At 37.2% G+C, this 8,913-nt stretch overlaps 1 non-coding gene across 1 annotated transcript; it reads left to right on the top strand.

Moving 5' to 3' along the window:
* Window positions 1–3,654: 3,654 nt before the first annotated feature.
* Window positions 3,655–3,757, top strand: LOC117095531. The gene has a single exon (XR_004442060.1). It is a non-coding gene; the product is annotated as a small nucleolar RNA U13 (small nucleolar RNA).
* The last annotated feature ends 5,156 nt before the right edge of the window (window positions 3,758–8,913 follow it).

Genomic DNA, 8,913 nt, shown 5'->3' with positions numbered 1-8,913 from the left:
TATGTATCATAACTTTTTAATTTTTCCACATAATTTGCATAGTCCACTTAAAATTCTATTAGGAATATGTGTCATACTTTTCCCAATTTTGGACATTGAGGTGTTTTTTTCCTTTAGAGTTGTTGCTATAATTTTTGTGTACCTATTATTTTCTTTTTGTGAATTTTGAATTTCTTTATTTTAATTTTTGTGGATTATTTGTTCAACAGAAGAATTTACTGGGTGTAAACATTTAAACATTTTTAATACTCTTGAAATATGTCCACAATATATCTTTAAAAATATTTTAAAATTGTCATTTGCTGTTTTCAAACTTTCCTATACACCCCTATTAATCTTTTGAACACACTTTAAAAAAATCATTCTTGTATTAAAAAGTTTTAATGGTTCCCATCATCTCTTAGTTTGGATGAGTTAAAACTAATATGAATTTTTTATTCTGGTCTGGTTCCCAAAGTTCTTTTAATCTTCGTACCTACTACTTTCTAATGTGAAATCCTTGTGCACTATCTTAAAATATACTACTTCAACATCTTTGCTATACTATGTCATCTACATAGAATGCCCTCTCTCCACTTTTATGTCTCAGGAAATTCTATCTACTTATTAAGGTGTACTTTTCAGGAACATACTATATTTATAAAGTTTTACTTGCCCATTCCTGCCCTGTACAAACTTACTTCTCTCAGCTCTGAACATTTAAAGTACTTATTTTTTTATGTTAACTTTTACCATCATTTCTTTTGCTGTCTTGTATTGTACCTATAAAAGATTGCCTGAGATAAAATGCTCCAGATTGGACAAACAGAACAAAAACCAAACCAAACCAAAAAGACCCCCAAACACACCCACTTTGATGAGAACAGTAGAAGCTACAAAAACTGTTACTTCAAAATGGATACACTCTGTCTTGCAAGAGGAGATAGAGATTTGAGCAGTTCTAGGTGTAGGTTCTTTATTTCGGGGAAAAAATGGAAAGAGTTCTTTAGCTGAAGTGGAACTCCGGCAACAACATATATTTTTATCCTGTAATAGTATAGTGGCATACCCAGAAAAATATATGATGATATTGCTGTCTTGAGAAAAGAAGACCATTACATATGGTGAGTAGAACGGCTAAAAATCTTACTCTCTAAAACTCTGAGTATGTATCTCTTGAATTATTTAACTAGAACCTGCAAGGGGTGGAGCATTATGCTGTTGTCTAAAATTTATGCATGTCTAGGAAATGATGTCTGTATCTTGTGAGCACCAGGGATATTCTTACATTAACCTAAATTTTTGTATGCAGGGTAGAGGGAAGCCTGCCTTACTTCCTCCCTCAAATGTTCAAGCCTGAATGGAACCTCTCTGGCACTGGCATTTCATGTAGTATCAGCTCAGCTTGAAACAATGAAAGTAGCATATCTGATCACAAGCAGTTGATCCCCAGACATGTTTATTGATGGCACTATGAAGGAAAACAGCATACTGACATACAATACAAAGAAACTTGGCAGACTTTATAGTGGCAATTCAGTTTTGGCATTTATATTGGTAAAAACAGATTACAAGGCTTAGTGTAGCTCAAACCTTATTTAAGCTTGCAAAATGTCTGATATGATCAGTTGGCACTCCACTGAGAGCAACACCTCTATCTCTAGGAATTCCTCTTAAGCAGTTTACATTTATGTAGTGCCTGTGCTTTGCTTTAAGTGTGTTATGTAATCTAATCATTTTTTTTTTTTCTGATTGACCCCATTCAAAAGATTCTACTGACTCACCATGCCCATCAGCGTAGTTAAAAAAAATTTAAATGAACAGTGACACTTAGTGGTTAGAAATATTCATTACAGTGCTCTTCTGTAAGAATCTCCATTAACATGTCCCATGGTAATAAAGTAAATGATACCAAAATTTAGTCTTCTTGGCAAAGTAATATACAGTATTTGAAGTGTGTTGGTTTTGCAGCAGCTGTCATTCCATACCAATTCATTTAGTTAAAAAGCAAACAGGTGGCTCACACATATTGTTTTTACTACATAAATTTTTAAATTTTCTTCAGTCCTACTGAAATAAATGGGGCATTTTTGCTGTTGATTTCAGTTCACTAGAAAAAATATATGACAATACAGTGGAGATATTATTAATAGCACTGTTCAAAGTGCATGCTTTCTTCTAAGCAGATATCTATTGACCCAAAATATGGACAAGTAACTTAAGTGAGACAAGTAAGTTACACGTATACTTGTGAGACTGAAACAAAACAAAACAAACAAACACAAGATTAATGTGTCCTAATTAATTCCTTTGTTTTGGTACTATGGCACACAAAAAGTAAAATTATAGTGAGGTTTTAAAAATATTTACTCCAAGATCAAGACTTCATTCCTTTAAGGTTTAGGTTAAGTTTTCCCTCAATTTTATTGCATTTATGGATTTATTTTTGACCTTTAAGAAAGGCTTTGTGACAATAATTAGTGTTTTACTTTCTTGCAAAATGAAAGCATGTTATCTTGCCTGAGGTTAATGTGTTTTTAAGTCTTTTGAGGTGATGCAGTTGGAAAGCAATTTAGAATATTGTCTTCTGCCAGCTTCACATACAACAGAGAGATGAGTGGAAAATATCTGATTAGTGGGTGTGACAAAATATGGCAAGACAGTTATGGAAATATATGTAAACCATGTTGTTTGACTTGCATATTGGTTTTTTAAGAACCAAAACAAATACAATGAAAAACATTTTTGACAACTTAATTAGAGAGTGGGAAGAGGGAGGTGATACAGTAGTCTTTTACAAGTGTAGCAGGAAGTCTCTTTTAAGTAAATTCAGTGTGTAAAAAGCTGACTTTACAAAATAGATAAGTTATAGTGTGATTATGAGGTTTATAGAAGCATTTACCAAAGACTGGAAGTAAACCATGTATCACTTAAAACATCCAAAACAATTATTTCGTTTAGATACTTTCTCAGTTGAGTGAATTGAGTAATTCAATAGCTTAATTCTCCACTCACTGGTTACATTGAACTCTCACTCCTCCTTCTCTCAAATCCCCTCCCATTTGAATCCTCTCTCCCTGGTCAGTAGTGGATGATGCCTGTGCTCTCAGGGTAATATGGATTTACTCTTAACCCTTCATGTACTGTACTGTAATTGCCTGTAATTGTCATCTCTCACAGATGACAACCTCCTTGAGGACTGAGGATGACAACCTCCTTGAGGATTGAGGTTGTATATCTTATTCACTGTCTAGCATGTAGCACAGTGCCTGGCATATAATAGGTGCTCATTAAATATTTAATGTTTGTAGGTGCCAGAATGTTGGAATAGAGCTGGAGGGATGAGGCAAAGTGAAAGTCCTTTCTAGTCCCTTAGGGACAAGGGGAACCCCCTACTTGTGGGGCTTTAATTTGTGCTTGCCCGGGTGGGATACATTTCCAGACTATTGATGTTTCTTTTTGCTATTGATAGCTTTGAGATATGGGTTTGGAGATCAGCCATCCTGTATAAAAGAAGCCATTCTGTTCCAGAGAGTGTGTAGTTGGAATTCAGCTTCAGATGGTATTCAGCTTCAGATAGTATACAGAATCTTAAATAATAATGCATATAAAGGAGGCTGTCTCTTCGTTTGGGAATGTGTAAAACAAAGTACTATGATAAAAAGAATGTTGTAAATCCTTTTGTAGTTCATGAGCATGATGATTGGGTGTTCACACGCATGTGTGAAATGTGCCACCCTCAACCTTATTATGAGATTTGCACATTACCCGTCTGACATGAAAGAAAGGAAAAACAAAGAAAAGTGTTGTATTGAGAAATGGGACATTAGGCCTTGTTTCACTACTAACTCTGTATTTAACCTTGACCTTATCATGTATCTCTTTTGTCTTAAATTTCTTCTTTTAATTATTTTTGTTTTATTTATTTATTTTAAATTTTTAATAAATTTAGAGGGTTCAAGTGCAGATTTCTTACATGCATATATTGCATAGTGGTGAAGTCTGGGCTTTTAGTGTCCCCATCACCCAGATAGTGAACATTCTACCCAATAGGTAATTTTTCAGCCCTCATCCCCTCTCCCGGCCTCCCACCTTTTGTAGTCTGCAATGTCTATTATTTTACTCCGTATGTCCATGTGTCCCCTTTGTTTCACTCTGACTTGTAAGTGAGAACATGTGGTATTTGACTTTCTGTTTTTGAGTTATTTCAGTTAGGATTCTGGCCTCTAGTCACATCCATGTTACCAAAAAAGACATGATTTCCTTCTTTTTTATAGCTGAGTAGTGTTCCTATATGTGTGTGTGTGTATATATATATATATGCACATACCACATTTTCTTTATTCAGTCCTCCGTTGATAGACACTTAGGTTGATTCTGTATCTTTGCTATTGTGAATCATTTTGAAAGAAGTGCAGGTATCTTTTTCGTATAATGAGTTCTTTCCATTGGGTATATACCCAGTAATGGGATTGCTGGATTGAATGATGATTCTATTTTTAGTTCTTTGAGAATTCTTCGTACTGTTTCCCATAAAGGTTTTACTCCTTTATAGTTCCACCAACAGTGTATAAGTATTCCCTTTTTTTTTTTCTACAACCTTGTCAACATCTATTTTGCATTTTTTTTGACTTTTTAATAATAATCATTCTGACTGGTATGAGATGGCAGCTCATTGTGGTTTTTATTTGCATTTCTCTGATGATTAGTGATTTTAAGCACTTTTTCATATGTCTATTGGCCACTTGTATGTCTTCTTTAGAAAAATATTTGTTCATGTCCTTTGCTCACTTTTTAGTAGAGTTATTTGGCTTTTTTCATGTTGAGCTATTTGAGTTTCTCATAGATTCTTGATATTAGCCCTTGTTGGATGCATAGTCTGCAAATATGTTTTCCAATTCTGTAGGTTTTGTGTTTACTCTGTTGATAGTTTCTTTTGCTGTGCAGAGGTTTTTTGGTTTAATTAAATCTCATTTGTCAATTTTTGTTTTTGTTAATTTAGATTTTGAAGACTTGATAACAAATTCTTTGAATAGGCCAATGTCCAGAAAAGTTTTTCCTAGGTTTTCTTCTAGGATTTTTATACTTACAGATGTTACATTTAGTTCTTTAATTTATCTTGAATTAATTTTTGTGTATGGTAAGAAGTATGAGTCCAGTTTTATTCTTCTGCATATGACTATCCAATTTTCCCAGCATCATATATTGAAAAGGGTTTCCTTTCCCGAGTGTATATACATATTTTTTAATGTAAAAGATCAGTTGGTTGTAGGTTCGTTGATTTATTTCTGGGTTCTCTATTCTGTTTAATTGACCTATGTATCTATTTTTAGACCAGTACCATGCTGTTTCGGTTATCATGGCTGTGTAGTATGATTTGAAGTCAGGTACTGTGATTTTTCCAGCTTTGTTCTTTTTGCTTAGGATTGCTTTCACTCTTTGGGTACTTTTTTGGTTTCATGTGAATTTTAGGATTGTTTTTTTCTAATTCTGTGAAAAATAATGTTGGTAATTGATAGGGATTTCATTGAATCTATAAGTAACTTTGGGCAATGATATGGTTTGGCTCTATGCCGCCACCCAAATTTCATCTTGGAGGTCCCATAATTCCCACATGTTGTGGGAGGGGCCAGGTGGGAGATGATCGAATCATGGGGTGGGTTTTTCCTGTGCTGTTCTTGTGATAGTGAATGGGTCTCATGAGATCTGATGGTTTTAAAAACAGGATTTTCTCTGCACAAACTCTCTTTTTTGCCTGCTGCCCTCCATGTAAAATGTGACTTGCTCCTTCTTGCCTTCCGCCATGATTGTGAGGCCTCCTCAGCCATGTGGAACTGTAAGTCCAATTAACCTCTTTCTTTTGTAAATTGCCGAGTCTTGGATATGTCTTTATCAGCAGCATGAAAATGGAGTAATATAGTAAATTGGTACTGGGAGTGGAGTGCTGCTGAAAAGATACCTGAAAATGTGGAAGTGGCTTTGCAACTGGGTAATAGGCAGAGGTTAGAAGAGACTGGAAGGCTCAAAAGGAGACAGAAAAATGTGGGAAAGTTTGGAACTTCCTAAAGACATGTTGAATGGCTTTGACAAAAATTCTGATAGTGATATGAACAATAAGGTCCAGGCTGAGGTGGTCTCAGATGGAGATGAGGAACTTGTTGGGAACTGGAGCAAAGGTAACTCTTGTTACATTTTAGGAAACAGACTGGTGGCATTTTGTCCCTGCCCTAGAGATTTGTGGAACTTGGAACTTGAGAGAGATGGTTTAGGGTATCTGGCAGAAGAAATTTCTAAGCAGCAAAGCATTCAAAATGTGACTTGGGTGCTGTTAAAGGCATTCAGTTTTATAAAGGAAGCAGAACATAAAAGTTTGGAAAATTTGCAAACTGACAATGAGATAGAAAAGAAAATCCCATTTCTGGGGAGAAATCCAAACCAGTTGCAGAAATTTGCATAAGTAACAAGGAACTGAATGTTAATTCCCAAGACAATGGGGAAAATGTCTCCAGGGCATGTCAGAGGTCTTCATGGCATCCCCTCCCATCAAAGGCCTGGAGGCCTAGGAGGAAAATGTGGTTTCTTGGGCTGGGCCCAGGGTCCCTGCACTGTGTGCAGCCTAGGGACTTGGTGCCCTATATCCTAGCCACTCCAGCCATGACAGAAAGGGACAAATATATAACTCAGGCTGTGGCTTCAGAGGGTGCAAGCCTCAAGCCTTGGCAGCTTCCACATGGTGTTAAGCCTGTGAGTGCACAGAAGTCAAGAACTGGGGTTTGGGAACCTCCACCTAGATTTCAGAAAATGTATGGAAACTGCTGGATGCCCAAGCAGAAGTTTGCTTTTGGGGTGGGGTCCTCATGAAGAAACTCTGCTAGGGCAGTGCAGAAGGAAAACATGGGGTGGGAGCCCCCACATAGAGTCCCTACTGGGCCACTGCCTAGTGGAGCTGTGAGAAGAGGGCCACTGTCCTCCAGACCCCAGAATGGTAGATCCACTGACAGATTGCACCATGCACCTGGAAAAGCCACAGGCACTCAACACCACACCATGAAGGCAACCAGGAGAGAGGCTGTACCCTGCAAAGCCACAGGGGTGAAGCTGCCCAAGACTAGGGAACCTACCTCTTGCATCAGCATGACCTGGATGTGAGGCATGGAATCAAAGGAAATCATTTCAGAACTTTAAGATTTGACTGCCCTACTGGATTTTAAACTTGCATGGGCCCTGTAGCCCCCCTTTTCTTTGGCCGATTACTCCCATTTCGAATGGCTGTAAGCAGGAGCTTATAAGCAGGAGCTGAAATGATAGCAACACATGGACACATGGGGAGGAACAACACACACTGAGGCCTCTCAGAGGGTAGGGGGTGGGAGGAGAGAGCATCAGGAAGAATAGCTAATGGATGCTGGGCTTAATACCTAGGTTATAGGCTGATCTGTGCAGCAAACCACCATGGCACACATTTATCTATGTAACAGACTACACATCCTGCACAGGTACCCTGGAATGTAAAATCAAAATTGAAGGAAAAAAAAAGATTTGTTTTCAACTTCTGAGATTTGTTCTGCTTGATCTAGTCTATTATTGAAGCTTTCAAATGTGTTTTGCATTTTCTTAAATGAATTTTTTACATCCACAATGCATTTTTTAAAAAGATACCTATTTCCTTGGTAAATTTCTCATCCATATTCTGAACTTTTTTGTACTGTTTTTCATATTTTTCTTGCACCTCATTGAGCTTTGTTAAAATCAATATTTTGGATTATTTATCTGGTATTTTGAGGCATTATTTTTGATTTGGATCTGTTGCCAGACAATTGTTGTGGTCCTTTGGTGGTGTCATAAATCCCTACTTTTTCATGTTTCTTATGTCCTTCCATTGATATCTGTGCATCTGGTATAGCAGTCACCTTTTCATATTTCTTTGTCCACATTAATAAAAAATTTACTTTCTATATAATTGTTACAGATTTTAATAATTTTATTCTTTTCACTCCCTCTTCTTGTTCTAAATGCCCTTTTAAATTGTTAACTACGTATTGAAGTCAGCTCCACTATATGCCCTTTGTAGTTCCAAAGATTTCTTAAGTGATATCCAGGTCAACACTACTTACACCAGTACTGCAGCTTCAGATGCATGAAACCCCAGCTACAACAGAGGATGAAGTATCCTATAAAGAGCATTGTGATACCACTGACTCCACTCTTCTTTATGGTGGTATTGCCCTTAGTCCAGCCTTTTTGTACAGCTCCCAAGAGCTTCATTAGAGAGAATTTGGAGATTGTAAGTCTGATTAGGGGTTTCAAACTTCTTAGTCAAATTTCTTTCCAACAAAGGAACTTGTGAAAATCTTCCCTTCTGGGGACTGATAAGCTGTGGTTTCTGGGCCATTGCATTCTAACACTGAGGCTTTCCTGGGAACACCCCTAGTCCAAGATAGGCAGGAAACAACTCCAGCCCTATGGAGCTGGAAGGTCCTTTCTGTCAGCGGTTGTAGCATGATTGGTGAAGAGGCTCTGAAAAATGTGATCCTGGGTTGAACCTAAAGGGCCCTGTCACTGAATGTGTATTGCTTGGAACTGAAGCCAGATATGGGCTCCAGAGAGACTTGGTCTTTACTCTCCACTAATGCCTTTACATCTGAGACTCAATTATGACTGCAGTCTTTTACTTTCTCTTCTTGAATAAATTTTGTAGACAGAGAGGCAAGATTTTGGCTGCTTGGTTGTGTTACAGAAAGAAACTCATTGTAAGTTATCGCCCTTGGAATGAACAAGCTTAAATGGAGTCTTCATCTTGAGATTTCTTCTCTGTGGCTGAATCATCAGTGTTGAAGTCCTCAGAGCCATGCTCATGGCAGTCCATTCCTGCTTTTTTGTCCCAGGCACACTTTTCTCCTGCATTTTCTCTACTCTGAGGCTAAGTCCTTATTC

This window comes from Trachypithecus francoisi, unplaced genomic scaffold, assembly GCF_009764315.1.
Source record: "Trachypithecus francoisi isolate TF-2019V2 unplaced genomic scaffold, Tfra_2.0 Lachesis_group13, whole genome shotgun sequence".
Classification (NCBI taxonomy): Eukaryota; Metazoa; Chordata; class Mammalia; order Primates; family Cercopithecidae; genus Trachypithecus; species Trachypithecus francoisi.
This window is presented reverse-complemented; position numbering and strand designations above follow the sequence as displayed.